We start from the raw sequence: 20,735 nt of genomic DNA, 5'->3' as shown, positions 1-20,735 counted from the left end.
CAACCACTGGCGGTGTCAGACACAGCAGAGTCTGCTGAACTGCAAATACCTTGTGTTTTCCATAGGGCTTTTGGTTTCAGAGGTGCGTGCATGATTGGGTGAAGTTGTCCTCTGGTGGTTATGACATCCAGTCTTTTACTGCTAAGGACAGAACACTGGGCTAGGATTCAGGAAACTTGGTTTTAATTTCCAAAGCTGTGTCGGACTGATGGATCACCCTGGACAGTCACTCTGCCTTTTGGACCTTATTATACCTTCTGGAAAACAGAGAAAGCGAGTCTGACCATGACAGCGATTGATGAAAAGCATTTCCCTTCCTCTGCCAGGCTGAGTGCACAGGTGGGTGAAGCCTGTTTGGCACCAGGCAGGGCTACAAGGAGATCAGCAGTGGTCAGGGGCCTGCAGCGCCCAACCTGCTCCTTGGGGCTCCATGGGCTGCATCTCCAGGGCACGTGACGCCTGCATTTGAGTCGGGACTGCTTCCAAGTGGGAAGGACAGGAGTTCAAACACACAGCCTTGGGCTTCTTGTTTCCTCCTGACAGGTCATTCCTCGTGCATGGCTTTTTGGTTGCATCTCAAACTCCGTGCTCGCTGTTCCCTCTGCAGATAGCATGGAAAAGGCCTCTGACTTTCACAGTAGCTCAGCTAATTGTGAGTTACACAGAGTTGGAGGTGTGTAATTAAATACTCTAGAGATCTTTCTTAATTTCTCTGGCCTCATTTCAACAGAGGAAGTCAAGCTGATACCTAATTTAGAGCATTAGCCATTTCACTGAAGTCAATGGGTTGATTGTAAATGCTCATGAATTTGTCCCTCTGCATCCCTGCTGGGTGAGAAGACAATGTCTCTGCATCTCCAGGCAGGAAGTCACAAGTCCTGAATCCTCAGGGCACTCACACAGATATTTGTATCTTTCCGTAGCTCCTTTAGACCCAGGGAATGGCTTGTTCTTAAAGTTAGGCATGTGATTAGCTGATCTGCTATCTAAGTTCCCTAAGAGTAGAAAGCTGCAATTACTCAGAACAAAATCAAAGAACTTTTGAAGTCCATTAAACTCCTTAATAATTTGTGAAAGTTAGGGAACTGTGGTGTTGGAAAGAACAAATAACATGGTAGATAAGTAAAGCCTGTTCTTAAGGAGGTGATCTAACAAAAGAATTCTTGGAAACCATTGTTCCAAGACTGGCTGCCTGGGTCTGCCTCCTTGTGAAGGCACCAGATACGAGTTGTTGCAGCAGTGGCAGAGGAGAATGTGCCTCCCAGGGGCTGGATTCAGTGCATTGGATGATTCCCATTACAGGTTTGTCCAGATTTAATTCAAGTTCTGCACATGAACTATTTGAGTAAGGGAGCACAATGTGGGTTAGAATAAACACCACAGGAAATTCTGTACCCCTGCAACAAAATTCTTAAGTGACTAGTTAACAAACCAAACTGGTAGGGAATGATATATTTGAAGATTCTGTGTTTAACTACATCTTTGTGATATCTAGCTACCTGCTTTTTTTGTGTCTTTAACCTTGCTAACATATCAAAAGAAGTGGGAGCCCCTATTGCTTGCTCCATCTAACTCAGTGGTCCATGAAAACCAGACAGCCACGTATCAGCTTTGAGCTCACACTGCTCAAATCCAAATGCGATACCCAATGCAGCATATGGGGGGGAAAAAAAAGAAGACTGAAGTGATTTCTTCTTTGGCTAATATTTTTTCTCTGATAGCTCTGGGAAATCCTGCAGGGAGGTATACGTTTCCATAGCAAAGCAAAGTCATCAGGCAGGACATATTAGGAGCAGATGCAGCGATTCTCAGTGATTCAGAAGCCAGTTTATGTGAAATAAATTCAGTCTGAGCCTAAAGAAAAGGTTTGGTTCAGTTATTGGAAAGTGAAGGTTATTATTATTTCATCTAGGATCTTTTAAGAACTCAATATATTGTGAGTCACTTTCCCTATTTTGTGCTATTTTCCATTTTCATGGCACCTCCCTTCCTGACTTTAGCAAAGCCAGTTCCTAAGCACTGTGAGAAAGGCTGTGCTCCTAATGATAACGCTGATGATGTTTGTGAAGCTGGGAAGCCTCATGAGAAAACTTGTTGTGCAGATCCAGAAGGATCAGATAAGCTTCTTCTACTTCAATGGGATCAAAAGTGGAGCCACATATTAAGAAAAGCACTTGATACATGGCTTTAGATTTTTGAGTCTGTTTTAAGCACACATAAGGAGGAGAGACTCAGCTGACATGAATCAAGATGGGGGAGCTCTGCCAGGCTACATCTGCTTAATACCTGCTGCTGCAAAGTTCTCCCAGTGCTCTCAATAATAATTCAGCACATTAAAGAACTTTGGACTAACTTAGTGGAATTGCCTGAATGATAATATATATATTAAGGTGAATTGTAACATCTGCAGACAAGGATATTTCTTCCTTACTTGGGATAAACTATTTAGACCATGTGCAGAGGCAAACAAGTGAGGAAAAAAAGATGCACTGCATAGAAGCATACTTGAAAAATAAAACGAATGGAATTTTCTAGAATTCATCATTTAGTGCTTGCTTAATCAATACTGGTAAGTAGTGACTGGTATGCCTTCTGATCAAGGCGGGGGGGGGTCAAGAAGATTACCTAGCCGTTTTTGTATAGCACTCACTTCATAATAGATGACACGACATTTGGAACAATGCAGCACGGTCTGCTTCCTTGTTTCTTTTTTGTTAAATGTTAGTAACGGTTTCAACAGTTTTAAATTCAGAAAAGGTAGCATTTGCCTATAACAAAGATTATAGATTTTCCCACTTGCTGCTTTGGACTGTATACTTCCAATGCCTCCAGCCATTTGTTTCCTCTGTTGATGTGCTTTGCAGCAGATGGACTATATTGTCAATCATTTGGTGAATATGTTTGATTAGCAGCTAAATAATTTCTATTATTTTCTTTATACTCATGACCTGTTCTTTCAGTACAATACATATATCCTTAAATCACATTTTAGGAAATACGCCAGACTTCCTGCTTGTTAGCCTACTGGTTTGAACGGTGATCTAGTTTATGACAGATGCCCACAGATCCCAAGCAGGCTTGATGGCAAGATCTCTGCGTGCCCGGATTGACTGCCGTGTTCGGACCATTTGCACCCATGTCGGCTTCCCATGGGCAGCAGATCCAGCACTCCACGTGGTCCACAAAGCTTGGCTGAGTAATCCTGAGCAAAAGAAGGTATTGCATGCTGTGGCACTCTGTAACCCTTACTTTCCAAGTATTAATAGTAAATTTGGTTACATATGAGCTGTAAGGATATGGAGGAAGAGAATAGCTGTTTGGCTTTTCTTTATGAGCTTTTATTTATGATTCTGTAGGGAGCTCTGGTGGTTCTATGGAGCTTTCACTGTAATTTTCATCAACAGCCATCTCCTGAGGCTGCCAGATGTTTTGATGCCAGATCTTATCTGTGAAGACACCTTAACTTAGTTTCTGTTTCCATTCTGGGCTTCACACTCTAGTGCTTTTAATGAAACAAAGTTTTTGCGTAGCAGATTTTCACCTTGCTGTCAAAACCAGAACAGAACATAAAGAAAGCAACTGGAAGCAGTCCTCCTTTTAACAGTGACTAAACAATTTTTCCTCCTTTTAAGAAGAACTTTGTGGCCACCTTGTGAAAGATGCTACCGGTGTCACAGCAAGAGTCAGTAAGGTACGAGAAGCGCTTGACGCGGCTTCTGAAATTGTTGAGGCATCACTACAAGCAGACAGGCACACAGTTTACCAGAAGTGTTACAGGGGGACAGATAACAAGCCTTTGTATATTTCCGCTAACAAATTCATTGTTCTATACATTTTCAACCCTATGCTGAAGACTAAGAACAGAATAAATGCAAAGGAGGGGATCGGGGAAGTAATAGGGACGAGCGTCCTGGGCGGCAGCTGCTGGCTCCCTTTGGCAGAAGAGGGTGGCTGAGGCAGGGCTGGGGACAGGGATGTAGATGCTTGGAGAATGTGGGAGCCTTCTGCTTCATCTTTCCCTGCACTGCAGGGAAGGGGGAAACTGTGATGATTAAAGGCAATAAAGAAGAACCTCCAGTTTGCATGGGCTCTTTCAGATGTGGCTTTCTGTTATACCCATGCTGTTTCCCAGCCATAAATATCCTTGAGCATCTCTACCCTCCGACCATCCCAGCTACCTCCCTTCAGACACCCTGCTCCCAGTGGTTCCTTGACAGCATGTTTCCCCCCTGACATACTTTATAGTATTGTAAGCCCTCATCTCTACTAACAGACTCTGGTCTGCTGGTTTTGCATCAGACAGAGCCTAAAGTGAGATGAAGGATGACTTAAAAAAATGGAAACTTTCCAGAGGCTCAGGACAGTATATTTGGAGCCTGCTGCTAATGGAGCTGGTTTTATTTATCTTTTTGAAATAATTGGGAAGCTACTTACACATTAAAGCACATATATTGTTGCCTTACAGGCAAAGATGTTCAGTCTGTCAAGAAGACATTCAGTATAGAAATGTATCTTGTCCTGTTGAACTTACATAGTTATTTTCATAAATACATTGATTTATCAGAATGGTAGCACAACACCTTGAGGAAATGACAGTAAGACATAGATTTGTGCTGCTAATTTTACGTGGTGGCATGTTTGAGGGGAGAAGTTGAGAAATACATCCTGGTCAGCAGAAGATCAGAGGTATTGGTGTGAATCAATAATTTTTAGACTGTAAAGCAATCTGATTGCATTTCACTACTAATGAAAGGTCTGCAGATATGGTTTAAGAGAGTAATAGAAACCTAAATTTAAATGTAGGGCAAATTTAAAAATTGCTGTGTAGTTCCTGAGTGGTCCTCATTTTATTGCCGCACCTTATACTTGTCTGCCTTTTTAGCAGTTTGGTTCATCCTTATTCTACATCTGCTGAAATCTAAATAGAAGTAAAAATACTGAATCTGTTCAAAAGCTATATTTTTTTTTTCTGTCAGAAACTTAGCAATAACTGCAAGAATGTTCATCAGTTTTGTTCCTTCTTTTGTAATTTGAAATGTCACCAAAAACTCTTCTTATTTTCAGAAATGTGAGGGATTTTGGGAAAACATCTGCTATTTTCTTCTGTCAAATGTAAGAAATTGAAAAGTGAAAAAGAAGTTATTTTTGTTCATTATAAAAGTTAACTATTGTAACTGTCTTAACTACCTGGCAATGCATGTAAATTTGTTTAAAATAGGTATGGGCTAGAAATAATTAAAATGTTAAAAAGTGCTTTGAACAATTTCATAAAACATAACTTTTGTTAAGGGAACAAGTTCTTTGAAGTAACACATTTCTATTACTTTAGGTAGGAAATCCTACCTAAGAAGATGATAAAAGACCTGAAGCATAAACATAGCTCTGTTGTTTGATACATGATGATTACATTTTACTGCAGCATCTCCAGCTGAAAAAACAGGACTATTAAATCTACACATAATTTGAAGGGCTTCAAGATCACAAATAGCAGTGCCTAAATACTTCAAGCATGTTAGTATTGCTATGCATCTCCATAGCTTGAATTCTAAGGTGAGAACAAACTGAAATTCTCTTTCCAAATTTCATTTGTTAAAGCTAGATCTAGCAGTGGGGTCAGTGTTGTGAAAAGACAGGTCTGATCTAGAAACCTAAGTTTTTAGTTAGTGTTACTAAGTAACATAAGGTGTTTTGAAATAATATAAAGTTTTCTTTCGACTTAGTCTGAAAACTGGTACACTGTCCTCAGTTTTCGTTCTCACAGAAAGCTAAATTTGGAAGGTTGATCACCTGTTTCAGGAGGAAGTCCTGAATTTTGCCAGAGACTATTTTTATTAGAGACTGTGCATGTTCCTTGAGACAGAGCTAGATGCTTCGTGTTAAGTTAAATGCATTTATCAGTGGTGGCATCTGTAGTGCTTCTACCTGTGGGGATGGAGTGGGAAAACCTTTTCCTTTTTAAGCTCAACAATGTTCCCTGGGGAGTGGCAGAAACTTCCTGTAATTTCACAGTTTTCCCCAGTGGCCAGGATTTACTGACCCTGGTGAAAAGGGAGACCCAAAAACCAAGACAGCAATATGTCATGAGGATGAACTAACATGACACCAAGTTCTCTGTATCAAGATAGAGGTGAGTAGTACACATATGTGCACCAAGGATTAAGAGATGGTAACGGACAAAGTAACAGAAACTAAAATGGAACAAATACTCCGATTGCTTTTTAACGAGTCAAGACTGATCTGGAGAAATCAAAGTTTTCAAGTGCAGCCTGGGGTTTGGGGACTGAGCGATTTCCAAGGATCTTCTGTGTTGTTTTGTCACGCTCTTGCCGACATGGCATATTATTCATCTTTGCCAGCGTCAAAACCTGTCTCAGCCTTTGCAGTGACCAGGCTGTGCCTGCTGCAAACCCAACAGAGTCACCCAGGCCAGCAAAGCTGGTATAGCCCTAAGCCAGGCAGGTCTTGCAATGAAATGACACATGTTGTAAGAGAGTAGATGCCCTTGGATGCACAGCTTTCCATCTGTTTCTGCTTAAAAAAGAGGAGCTGACTGGTATGTTCAGAAGCAAAATAATAAAAAAAATCATTAAAGTTGTCTGTAAAAAAAATAGAATTATACTTTAAAAATATGTTTAATGGGAGTGAATTAGCTCTTCATCTCAGAGGCGTAATTTTTCTAGCACATTGTTTGTACAGGCTTTTCTGTATGAAATTCAATGCCTGACTCGCATTGCTTTTTCATTGCACTTCTTTAAGATGTCAAATGGGAAAAATAAAAGGGAATTTTGACATCTGTTTGTCTTTAAATGTTTAGTTGATTTCTACTCCCCATAACGTAATAGAATCTCCAAATAGAAGTAGGAAGGAATTAAAGGTTGTTGCTCCATCTCTTAAAAATAAAGATGGGAAATGGAAGATCAGTTTTGTTAAAGTTTAAGCTTTTATACTGAGGAATTAAAAAAGACTGTTTTTCTTCAACCCAGATCCAAATTATTTGAATTGGTTAGTTAATTGGAAATACTTAACATCACACAGGATTTCCCAGCAATTCCCAGGGTGTTGTTTGGGAGTGTACTCTTCCCTGTGAGCTAAACTCCCCAGAGGACTACACAGCCCAGGATATAAGGAAGAATTCCCCTCTGAACAATTTTGTGTTATGTGCTCTGAGATGAGCATAGTTATAGACAGAGAGTTTGATGAGGTGGCTTGCACTTCAACTCCTGTAAAGCATCGCAGTTTAACATACCTGAAATGAAATGCTGTGCATCAGCCCTGGACTGAACTGGAAGCTCTCTTTTGCTCATCACTGAAATGAAACATTTCAGTGTACTTGAACCAAAACTATTGGAATTTTTTACTGTGTGAGAACATTTGATATTCTAAATTCTATTTAGGCAAAAAAGCAAGAAATAGACATCTTCTCCTGGGCTGGAAATTTGAAATTTGGTTAATGTTAGGTTGGGAGGAAATTCTTTTGGGGATATAGTCTGAGCTATAGTAATCCTACAACGTGAGTAAAATGCCTGTTGCAACATGTCTGTATTTGTACTTCTCGCTGTCTTACAGAGCAAAAGAGGGAAGTACTGTTCAATATGAATGGGATGATGTTCCTCTGGAAAAGGCACTGCTGGCTCTGGGCCCAAACACTGATGGGGCTAAATGTGGCATTTCTTGAAGTCTCTATGTGGAAAGGCAAAAGTCAGATTTTTAGGATCAGCTGTTCGGCTGGTGCTGAACATTCTCTGCAACACACAGGACGTTCCTCATACCTGTGCTTTGGAGCTACCTTAAGAGGATAAAGTAATTTCAGAAATGTAAAAGAACTGAGTCAGCATCAGAATTAAGAGCTGATCCCAAGGCTATCAGATTCCCGCTGGCTACAGTCACTACTACATTGTGCACTTCCCTCATTAGAAGACCGCAGGCAGTGCATTTCAGTACATTTTGTGCAACCACGTAGTGCAACGGACGTACACTCAGTCCAGGTTTCCAAATGTTGAAACTAGCAGAGCTACCCCGATGACTGTTAAATATTAATAGAGTCCCAGGCACTAGAGGTTACGGCAAGCAATTTATTGCCTTTATAAACTGGAACAATTATATTTTGAAGTGTCAAGGGAAGTACCCTTGTTTAAATTGTTCTCAGGAATAACACTGTATGTTCCAGTAACTTGATTTGTGATCCATACAACCGAGTTCTGATTTATACACGTGGAAAGCAAATTGTATTAATAAAATGACACTTACTGCAAATGTAGCTTGTTCCAATGCATTGGTAAATGCCAGCTATTCCAGGCTCAAATGATGCAAGTGAGCATAAGACTATTGATATTTAAATAAAGTTATGCTAATTTATAGCATCTTAGTAATTTGGTCTCATATATTCCCTAATCAGAGAAAAATAATACCAATTTGTGGAATTATTTTCTTTCATATCTCCTCAATTGTTCTTCTTTGCTTGATTTATGAGTAATTGACTCATAAACGAGTCTGAATTAAATTAAATGTAATTACTGAGTACTACCTTTGCATCTGCAGCTCAGAGATTGTTTTAATGAATTATTCTGCTGGGTTTTTACAGTGTAAGTGTACCAGATGCATCACCATCATCTGTGAACTTCCCTGTTTCTTCCCACACATGAAGAAAATGGATTTGGGGGCACTGAGTTTTGATAAGTGGACCCTAAACCCTCAGATTCTCCACTGGAAGACGTGGACAACCAGGTACACTGTTCACCAGGAAAAATTCTGGAACTTGCTATCACTGACTTAGAGAGAACTGCCCCATTGAGCAGGAGGAAAAATCCTGCTTTGGTGTAAATATCAATTTGAAATGCTATAACTACTATTGACTTGGCAAAATGACATATGTCTTTTTCTTCTGTGAATATAAAAAGCTGCAGCCAGAAGTTGAATCTTGGATACATGCTGAAGCAATTTTTTTATGATCTGTTCACTTTCAAAAAAAGATTGTAACTGAAAAAGATTGGACCCCATAAATGTCTGCAAAGCACTTTTTTTCTGAGCTGTATATTCAATCTTTCAGTCTATTGAAAGTTTCAGAATAGTTTTGATGCTTTCATATTTAGTTTAAAATATGTCACAAGGCAGGCCTAGCTTCATTTCACATGAGAAATATATTCCATATATTCAGAGAATTTCCATAGGATCAAAGAGTTTTCTATCAGGTAAATTGACACAAATATTCAGCCTACATGGACCTTCTCCAAGCTTCATCCCAATTACTTGGATTATAGGTGTCATTATTACAAGTGTAAATGTTCAATTCCAAGTCAAATTTTAAAACACAAATGGAAATAAGATATAACTGAACTTTAAAATATGAGGTGCTGAAAATATACTTACCTTTTTTTTTTTTTTTTTTTTTTAATGATTGGGTCTTAGATATTTGAGCACTCACAATCATTTTTTTACAGGTTTTTGCACTATGTTTGTGACCACGGTAGCTCATCATGCTGTATGTTGCTGAGTTTTACCTTCCCTACCCTGTGAGCTGAGCTGCCCTTGCAAGCCTTTACAGAACTTGTATCCCAGTATAAAAACTGGGCTGCACTTAAATTACAGTATCAGTTGATAAGGTAACATGGTAATAATTCTTTTGTATGCAAGTCTATGAAAACACATCATCATCAAAATAACTTTAAATTAAATAGATGCCAGTGCATTGCTTGAAGATTGTATAGTGGATGTTCTTCTTTCTGGGTTGTTCTTTTTTTTTTTCTGACAGGTGCATGATGAAAATCCACACTGGATCAGGAGCTGAGGGAAGCAGCTCTCCTTTGAAGGCAACTACATATCGGCTCATTCTTGGACTGCCTCCACTAAAAGCCTTCCTGTTGCAGTGCTTTAAGGACAAAAGAGAGGTCACACAAAATGTAAATGATGACATGCATGCATAGGTTTTGTTGGTATAGGTTTTGTATATTGAGTAACGTTTGCACAAAAGCTGCCCGAACTCATGTAGTACCTTTGGTGAAGGAACATGGAGAACTATTTCCCCTTCTCTGCCTTGGTTTTTTGGTGCTGTTGGGTTTTGGTTTTGTTTTTTTGTTTTTTGGTTGTTTTTTTTTTTTGTCAGTATTTTTTTCATACACATTTGAAATGCTGGTTTTGTTTATAAAGCTTTAAGAGAAGTAAAGTTCCCCAAACTGCTTGTCTTCTGGGGTTGCTGTATGGTGGATCAAGTTACCACTACGACAACATCCTCTTGTTAATGCAAGAATATACAGGAGCTGTGTTGGATGACTCAGTAAGGTATTTACTAATTTGTTTTTATCAAAGTAATGACTGAGATATAATCCATTGCTAAGTGTCACTGTTGGATGTTGGATGTAGAAGGGTGTTAACTGTGGTACAGGCAAAAGCACCCATAAGTAAGAAGTGTCTGGTCTTAACCTGGTGAAGTGTGTCCATCAGTCTGTGTGGTTTGGAATTCAGTCTCTGTGAGCAAAAAAAGTATTGCAACAATCCATGATTAACTGTAAGTATGCCTGGATTAATTGCAAGTATACCTGAGATAATCATAATCTTTACATAAGACTTTTGCTTACCCTTTGAACATTAAAGGTCTTGCACAGGTCTTACTGTCATCCTTTTCATGAGAATCCCACCCTACCTGGCAGTTCTAACCTGTTTATCTCAGGAAAGTAGAAAGTCAAAGATTTGTGAAGACACCTGGTCCTCTGGTTTGTGTTTGCTGTGCATCTGCAGACAACCTTTCTCATGGTGACCAAGAGGAAGGATGATCAAGTCTTGGCACATACCAAATCCGGGCACATTTGAGCAAACTGAAATTACCAGCTATGGTCTTCCTGAGAGCAGACCCACCATGACAGACCAAACATGATGCATGTCTTACTAATACATGTGAAGACTGGGATGTGAAGCTTGTTAACGGAAACTTGGATAATGATTGGGAGAAAACACTGGATACATATTATTAAAGGACAGAAACTTACATGTTTTTTAGTGTTATTAAGTGATGAAGAGTGTATTTAATATAAGAAAATGTATTTGATCAAATGTATGTGATCCTAAGTCCAGGTCATTGAATTAAGATTGACAAAACTTAATGATGAAGAGAAAAATTCCCTTGTTTGAAGGACTGGAAAATTTTTTGTCTAATATGTGTCTGATACTAAGAAAGATGTGTATCAGACTCAGCTTTAAAGGAATGTGATTCCTCGTAAAAGGCAGACATATTTCCTTACTCTTGCATTAGCACTTGCTTTAATTAATATTTTAATTTTTTTCTTTTACTTCTGCTTGATTTTTGTGGCAATATTAATTCTGAAAATAATTCTGGCCTCTACAAATTTGTGGTTGGTATAACTGACATATGAGCTGGAAAGACTCTTGGAATGCAGGATGTGCCACTCGCCTCCTCTATGAACATGTTGGTCTCCAGGGAGGATAAATAAGAAAAAAAGTAGCTGCTTCCACTTGCTGCTCACAGAGGCCAGATGGCCAGATGTCTCAGCCACCGATGCTGTGGACGGTTAATTTGAGTCAGTGACATGCTGTGCTAGATGTGGGTAGGATTTAATAGCCTTGTTACTGTAGGGAAAAAGGACCTGAGATTTCTTCTGTGCATACCAGGGTCTAGTAGAGGAAGAGCTATGGCTGAGCACTGTCGAGCTTTGGTAACCCAAGCACAAACCAGAAGAGAAATAATACGGGTTTCGGCAGCAACTTAGAGCAACTCTGTGAAGGATCAAGTTATGCCTGAGCTAAGAGAAATCTCTTCCCTGCTGTGAACCATGGCTCTGCTGCTTCCCAGCTGGTTATATTCAGATGGTGAGCATCCTCATACTTAGCTCATAGGTCTGAGAAGAGAATTGCATTGTTTTATTTTTGAGTTGTTCTTGGCCTCCTTCAAAATTTATGTCTTTTCTGTACAAAGCCAAGGTGGGATCTAGCTGGTCTGGGGACAAGCTGTCGTATGGCTGGCAGCACAATCCCCCCTGGCCTGTGCTGGTAAAGAAAATTTCTGGCCGGTTCTCCCTGGTTATCCTGGCAGGCTGGGTGTTTGTTTCAGTAAGTTTAAGATCTTTAAATATTTACTTGGCTCTTTGCTTTCCTATTAGAAAATGGCGAGGCAGTTTGTGTCTAATATCTGCCAGGACCTCTCCTGCTTGCGAGGTTATCTTTCCTTAAATTATGAAGCACAATCTTTGCAGAGAGGGGTGAGGAAGCAGCCACGCTGCTGTCAGGCTGAACCAGAACCTCAGGTCAAACAGCACCGTGTTGGTGCTGAGGCTACAGGGCCATCCCAAGGTCATATTTTCAAAATGTCTCTGAGTTACACTCTTAAATCCTATTAAAAATTAGCAGCCATGTTTGTTAAACATCTATATTTCCATGGTGTTTTGGAAATTGTAGTGCCACCCAGGAGGAAGAGGAGCTGTGTCCTTCCTGCGGGAAGGGCAGGGCCAGTCGGGGGCTAATGATGGTGAGCAGGAGGAAGATGGCCAGCACCATCACAGCTGAAATCCTGCCCCCAAAATGAAGGTTGCTGCTTCTGGAAAAGGAATATCTTGTCGTCAACCCCAAGGAAGAGGAGGGGCCCAGAAAGAGCTGGGAAGAAAAGGCAGGGATGATGGCAAGGTGGGATGGTAACTGAAACGGAAGGAAAGTGGGAATGGCAGAGGTGCCCAATATGGATGGGTGAAGAAGTGGAGCACGTGAAATTAAGTTGGATGCTTCCCAGGCAGAAGAAAATGTTAGATGATCTACCCTGTTTGAGGAGTATTAGACTAGCTGTCAGTCATTTCTGCAAAAGGTCTGAAGACTACAAGTTGACAAAACATTAATGCCAATTTCATTTTGTGTGCTTAGAAGTTCTTAAATATATACATAAATGCAAAGATGTAAAGAATGCATATATCTGTTTGCCTGATGTTTATGCTTCAGAAGTACAGCCAAGCTATTGAAACCTTGATCTCCTTAACCCCACTAACTGAAAAACGCTTAATCTATTCTGAGTCTTTTTTCATTATATTAATGTCATTTTTTTCTTCAGTAATCACACAACTACGTGGGAGATGGGGGATTCTGGACATATGAGGTTCAATGATTCCTGTGAAGAAAATAGTTTTTCTGGTGCCGATGTGATCAAAAATTAAAAAGTACCACATCACATGCAAAATAACTATGTTCTGTATTTACAGCTCGCTTAGTCTTGGCAAATAGAAAATAATACCTCACTGAGAGCAGACAAAGTACTGGGATCAGATTCATTGGTATGCTCTGGCTTCTCGGTGCTACATCGGAGTGTACAGATGGTTTGCGTTGTGGAAGCAACAGAAAGCAGCCAGGCAGGAGTTACAAAAGAAACTGGGCCAGCATGCGCTTTTTGATTATTAATATTTTTAAAGGTAAAAAAAAAAAAAAAAACAAAACAACAAAAAAACCCCAAACCAAACCATTTTCAAGCATCACAAAGCCGACACCTGCTCTGCAGTCAATTTGACATGACAGACTGACTTTGCGGAGGCTGCTACAGTTAGTTAAACCCAAGCTACTCGCAAGTATAATTGCTGTAGCCAGTGTCCAGCCACAGGCCATACACAGGGCTGTCATTCACCATCTCTGTAAGCAGTCCGAGGCGAGCCAAGCCCTCACTTACAGCCGAGAAAGGAGTAGATGGATTCAGGGATCTGGCAAGGTGATTTCAGACCAGAGTCCGGGCTGTGATTCTGCCCTTTCTGTGCTGCGTGGGGGGGGTCCCCTGATGAGGGGCAGTTCACGTGGTACGTTGGAGTGCCGTGTTGGTCCCTGGAACTCTGGTTTAGTGGTTACTGAAGCCATGGCTGGATGGGGTTAGCTGCTTTGGAAGCACTGACCTCTGTGACATGCTGAGGCAAAGGTGGCACCGTGCACAGCTTTGGTCTCCTGCATCCCACATGCATGCCCTAAAGGCAACTTGTATTTATTTGTCGTTGTTTATAGCTGATTATATAAATTGAAACCTGTGCCATTATTATCGTTTGTGTTACTGCCTTAGCTGCTCAGGTTTTCCCTCAGAAATCTCTTTTGCCTCACCTGCTGGTGGAAATGCTTGTGGCCTTGCTCTGACTTGTTCCAATTCAACCGCCTTCAACAGAAACCAAGGGAAACGACGAGGTTTCAATCGCCAAGCAAAAACCTGACTGTGAATACTTCTCACTGTGTCATCCCCTCGCTATTAACTTACCCCCATACAGAGACAAGCCAAAGAGAACGTTGGCAAGTCGCATGGAGACAAATGCAGGAACGGGGGCAGCTGGTAGCTGTGTAAGGACGGAGGAGAGCCCAGAACTGCTGCAAAGCAAATCCCCAGAGCAGGAACTTCAGGTTCACCAGAGCAGTAATGTCATCTCCTGTAACAGACACCTGAGTGTATGTTTAAGACATTTTCTGAATAATTTTTTTTCTAGTCAGATGGATATTTTTGTTGAATTCTTAGATTTACAAGGAGAAGCACATGTTTAAGAGCTCCACTTTCTCTACCCCTGCAAAGTTTGTAAACTCAGTTGTATAATGCCCTCGGTACCATCCTGGTTAGAGGAGACCTACCACAGATGGTTAGGAAGTGATCACACTGTAAATCAGCCCCTGTAAAACTGGCAAATAGAGAAAATCTGGTTCTCTTTTGTAGTTGACACTAGGGTAAGAAGGATACTGATATGGGCTGATATTTTTATAGACATGCCGACAAGAATGTTAAATCCTTAATTTTATTTTTTGTTTTGCTCTTGCTGATTAGTGAAAATGAGGGGTGAGATATGACCTAATGAGGCTTCAGATCTGATCAGTAATTCAGATAAATTCCAGACATGAAAGGACTGCCTGATGCTCAGGAATCATTAAAGGCTGAAAAATACTCTCTGTGAGGGAACTGGAGTAAAACAGTGCTTTGGAAAATAAACAAAAACATTAGAAATGGTTTTCAGAAGTTCTGCTGTGCAGTTGATTGCATAACTGCCAGTTTTGTAAACATTTAAGTTGTATGAATTTGTGTCTTGACCACAGCAAACAGGCAGCAAAGAGCAGCTGATCTTGCTTCCAGCTGTGTGATGATCAGTCACTTATTAATTGGCTTTGCAAAATTTAAATTTGGGGCTTATTTTTAACTAAACAGAATGGAGTTACTGCTGGTTTTACTACATAATGTATGCAAATGAAAGCTACCTTTTGCTGTATAAAATTTGCGTGTAGTTTTGGTGGTACTTTATGTTTCATTCTTCTAGTATCAGTGTGTGCAGAAAATCGTGCCTAAACTGAGTCCATTTATTTTGGTTTTTGCTCTGTGTTTTCTCTTGGTTTTCTGTCATTAAGCTGAGGGAGGGGAAGTCAAGCTTCTGATGAAGATGAGTTGACAGTGTATGTATTCTTTGATGCACTTCAGGGAAACATCAACAGGAGCATTTTATTCAGGGAGAGCACCTTATGGGAGCTTCTGCAAAGCAAAAGTGCTACAGTTCTCAAGGGAGATGATTAAATGGGGGGCATTAGTCTCTTTCAGAAAAGAAAACACTTGATGCACTGCAGCAGCTAAGTTTGCTGAGACGTTCCTGCCTCTTCACTGCTGCAGGTTTTTCCTTAGTTCCTTTAGTTCCTTCATGTAGCAAGAATACCTACCACCTTTTGGTAGGTGCAATTGAACTGGGAGAGCTAGAAATTCAGCTGTGTTGGTGAAACAGAGGGGCTGGTAACCTGCGATAGGAAAGTGGGCCATCTGGCTGGTGGCCACTTGGCTACCATGCTGTCAGGCATGGTGTGGTGCAGGTTTGTGGAGTACAGGGTGCTGCAGCAAGCTTTGCTTTGCCTGCTGATGGGTGTTAGCTGGGAAAGGGCCGAGACAATCAGTGTCAATAAACGCACTAGCTGCCCCTCTGTTGCCGTGTAAGACCGAGCCTTACAGTGTGTTAATTCTTATTTCTCTGGAAATATCGTTCTTCTGGGATCAGGAGAGAAAGCACTACTAACATTTTTCTTTACTCTTCCCCCTTGTCCTTCACTTATGCTACCTTCTTTAAAGTGTTACAGTTTGTCCAGGGCCTCTTTGTATCTCATTTCTTAATAGGAGAAGCAAATCTCTGTGTAATGCTGTCCCTATTTCCCTAACAATCAGAAATCTTCTAGCCTTCCTGACACTACAACCCCAATCTCCATCATAATGACGGTGACCTCCAAAAGTATTAGTCCTCCTGCTGCATTACATCAGGGTGTAATGGTATCAGGAACGTAGAAGATAGATTTTATTTTTTTTTTTACACAAGAGTTACATGACCTGTACAAGGTACAGGAACTAAACTAAGACCTTCATGATTCACCTCCTAGTAATACTTTCTTTCTAGAAGGGCTGTGGGAGATACTGTCAAGGAGAGATACTGTGGGAGATGTACCAGCGTAAATTTTGCCCCAGTACAGTTTCAGTTTATTTCTCAGTATGTTACTGCTGGGGACTGAGACAAAGACCCAGACCTCATCCTCCAGAACAGTCCGGAGAGGGAAAGACAGCTAGAGGACCCTAAGCCATTTGGCTGACGGGACAGTCAGATCACTTTTATTCATTCACACTCGTGATCAGCTCATCATTCTAGTTCTAGTGCTATATATAGGATGCTGTGATCAATCCAGATTGCAAAGATATAAAGTGGAACCAAATCAAAATATATTTGATGCCGTCACATCATGAGTGGAAGAAACAGCTAAACTGATGAGTACCTCTGTGCATTAGGGGTGTATTAATGCCCAACTCTTGTTTTACTTGCAGGGATTCAGTCTGTCATCTCTGCTTGTAAGCACATTTCCACATTTTTAAAGAGAAGCCTGAAAAACGTCACAAATTACCAAATTTTTCAAATAGAAAAACTGTGCTAGAGGTACTTAGTACATATTTTCATTTATCCTCTGTTATTCATCTGTGCTTTGATAAACAGAGCTAACACTTCAAAGCCACAATGGCCAATCCCATTTCCTTGCAAATCAATACCACAACCCCTGTAGCAGTATTGTGAATTCAGGGTCAGGGTTTTAGTTTCTATAAACTCCAAAAGGTTTATATGTTTATTTTTTTTTAATTTAAATGGTTAAAATGATAGGATTCAAAGTTTTTATTTCTTTTAGTACCCAAATTTAACTGGGCTTCCATCTTCTCTTCACAAGTCTTTGCCACTTTCCTCTGAAGTAAATTTTAACCTCTTGTAGTGAGAATGAATGAAAGCATCTCTTAGGCTATTATATTTTATCTATATATATATTTATATTTAAAATATTTTTAAAGGAAGAGAATTTAGAAATTCTTTTGTTAGCTCAAAGGGTGTCACTTGTTTTTTTGGAAGCAGCTGGCAGCTATTCACCCATTAAATGGCAGAGTCCTTTGGTGACAGCCAAGGGATATCCTCATCAGTGAGTGCTTTAGGCAGAATATGATTCAAGAAATTCTTTCGCCAAAGGTGAGCCAGGCCATTCTCATTGCAAAAGTTTGTGGGACCTGGAGCACATCCTGGAGAGGATTTAATTGACAGCCCTGGCAAAAGCAGGCTGCAGAAAGGGAGGTTTTGACTGCACCACAAAGGACAGCAGGCTAAAGGCTGTGGTGAGAAGAGGCAAAGAAAGCTCTTTGTCTTCAGTTCATCCTTAACCTCTTGCAAGTTGTATGTTTGCCAGCAGCTGCATCTATCCTGAACTACTTGGGCCACCTCCATGAATCACGCAAACACCTCCTGCTATATTCTACATGCACACCTGTAACAAGCAACAATTGGAAACAATTGGTTTACGATGCCTTACAGCAAAGTTTTGCATAATTTAAAAATAAAAGCCCTGCTAAATTAGTATTTGTTTTTTTTCTTCTACTACATTTCTTTCACCTGATTGTATAAAACCTGCTGCTTGTCCAGGGGCCACAAAGCATGAAGATTCCAGACCACAGCACGTAGCATGCTATATATTCACATAATCACAGTTGTATATGAGGATGTGATCCCATTCTGTTAATATCCAAAGTCTATAACATTGAAATTAATTCACTTCTTTTTTTTAATCATCTTTTCCTTTTGAGATTCTTTTAAAGAAATTCATCTAAGTCACCTGCAAATGGACTACACTGAATTATTTAGCTTAATGCATTAAATCTGTTTTATTCTGGATTCATTTGTTAATCGCTGTTAGTCCCTATGAGATACTTGACAACCTTAACAAATAATGATGTATCAACTGAAGCTAAAGTAAAAAATATTGGTTGGTTTTGTAACAATTTTACCAAGGGACAATTAATTGTTGACCTCCTAAACAAAGGGAGATTGATATTGTTTTATGTCAAAATAGTGCTAAAGTAGTTTTGCTATAGCTGTTCATTGCCATATCTATATCTTCTTCTATTTTACCATCCAATTACTATGTAGGGGTTGTAATAATCAGAGAAATAGAATATCCTGTATTATACCCTGGCACACTACTCTTCATCTCCTAGTGGGAAGAAAATTAAATGGGGGAATATTAAAGCATAGTAGTATTTTTATTCTCCAAGTGGTTCAGTGGGACTATTCTTGCTTTCTGGCTCCTGTTCTACAACAAGGTCAAGAAAAGCTCTGTTGCCTTCCCATTTCTAATTGCAGGTCTCTCCCTACCTTCTCCCAGTGGTGACCACAAAACCTGTCCATGGCATTTTACAAATGCTCACAAAGAAGAGCAGTATTTAGAGAATCTTTAATAAATTTCTCCTGTCTTTTTCAGCCGTGCCATCACCCTTGGTACAGTGACCTCTGCTACAGCTCTTACCGGGGGACCAGGCTCAGCTGCAGAACACAAACAGAGGTTAAAGGAGGAGGACTGGGCACACGGAGTCCTTTTTGCTATCTTGGTACCATCCTTGCCATGAGGTTAGTATGGTTTTCCTCAAGCAGAGATATGTGGAAGCTGTTGCTTTTATGAGGCAACCTATGATTTTTTAAATTTTCTTTTTTGTTGTCTTTTTTTTGAGGAAAATTCTTTAACTTTATAATTTCTATCCTTGGATTGTACTCGCAGATGGTGAGGAAAAGAAATGTAGTTCTTAGCATGCTGAGCTAAGGTTGATTTTGGCTTTGTTCAGCTTGCTTTATCTCAAAAGCAGCTGAGAAGCAGCAATAAGGGAAAGAAATCATGAATACGTACAGTTTAAAACATTTTTATGTCACAAGCACTAGGAATCACCCAGGACATACAGTAAGAAAACATTGGTGGTATACAGACTACCCACTCTTACATAGACACTGATACCAAAACACACAAAAAACCATGGGCTGCTACATTTTCACTTTACTCAAGCTTTGTCTGAGGCTCAAGCTCCTTCTAAACACCACCTTTGCTTTTTACGACAGGAGGGCAATCCTGGTAGAGCAAAGCTTCTTTCAGCCATAGAGCCTGTCAAACCTCTTGATTTTCTGTGTCTCACAGAGACCCACTTCAGCTCTTCAAGTTGGATGGCTTTCCCTGAAGGAGCAGGGGGAGAAGGGCAGGCTACACAGTCCAGGAGAGGTGGGGAGATGGTCTCTGGGTACAGGTCACTCCTTCCTTACAACAATAAAAGACCGTGAAAGAGAATCAGCATAAAACAGAAAAGCAGAAAAGCAAGAAAGAAAACTGCAGAGTACTTTATGTTTCTCTTGCAAATTCTCTTACAGAATGAGAAGCTATGAAAAAGCCAAGCTCCTGTGGCAAGCTCTGCTTCTTACCATCTGTCTGCATCCAGGTCCTGAGGTCAGCAAGAACTGGGGAGGTTTTTAACTGGTCTCTGCTGTCCCGGAGGTGTCCTACCACGTATGCACAGCCAGAACATTTGAATGGGCTAAAGTACACCTGGAACACCACAGATACCCCAGCTTTGCTTCTGGGCCATTTTCTGGTTAAATAAGGGTACAGCTGCTCGTGGACAGAGCTCAGTGGTGCTAAGGCTGAGGAGGAATAAATCTGCACTGGTACAGTATAATTCACTGTGGACACGTGGAACTTTCTCAGCACATCTTGATTTCTATTTTTAGGTATAAGCTCTGAAACTACAATTGGTAAATTAGGTTAGTCAAAATATGCAAGAAAGAAGGAGGGACAAAAGACACCTAATTTTTAGACTTATTTTTTTCCCATTTCATGCACATTGATTATTATTATTATTATTATTATTATTATTTTACATAAATTGTAATATATTCTTAATGGCTTACTAAAAGGGATAGAGAAACTTGTCCTATTTTGGAGATATGGTATATATTCAGGGGGAACGCAAAAAAACTTCTTGTTCTACTGCTATTCAACATATTTTTGCTGCTGAGCTCCCCTGCTGTATCTCACAAGGACACTTTTCAAATTAATTCACTCAGATCTCCCTATAATCAAGAGAACAGCATGGTATTTATTTCATGCTAATCATTTCTCTGACTTGCACATGAAGCTAATCTATTTGCAGGGACTGACATGTCCTTAAAGCTTTTTTGAATCCAGGCAATGCAGAGAAAAGATTAACTAGGTTTGTGGCAAGAAAAAATTCTGTAAATATTTTTGTGAAGGTATGTGGCAAGGAAGGTATTTCTTATGTTGTTTAAAATAATTGTAAACTGTTAGTCTTCCTCACACATCCCTGGAGCAGGACTGTTTATATTCATGGGCTTCTAAAAATATGTTGTACAGTTTCAGTACTTTTGAAGCTGCAGGAAGAAATTTACTCTAGGGTGTATTGTAATTTAGTATAA

Source organism: Falco rusticolus, chromosome 6 (genome assembly GCF_015220075.1).
Source record: "Falco rusticolus isolate bFalRus1 chromosome 6, bFalRus1.pri, whole genome shotgun sequence".
Lineage (NCBI taxonomy): Eukaryota > Metazoa > Chordata > Aves > Falconiformes > Falconidae > Falco > Falco rusticolus.
This window is presented reverse-complemented; position numbering follows the sequence as displayed.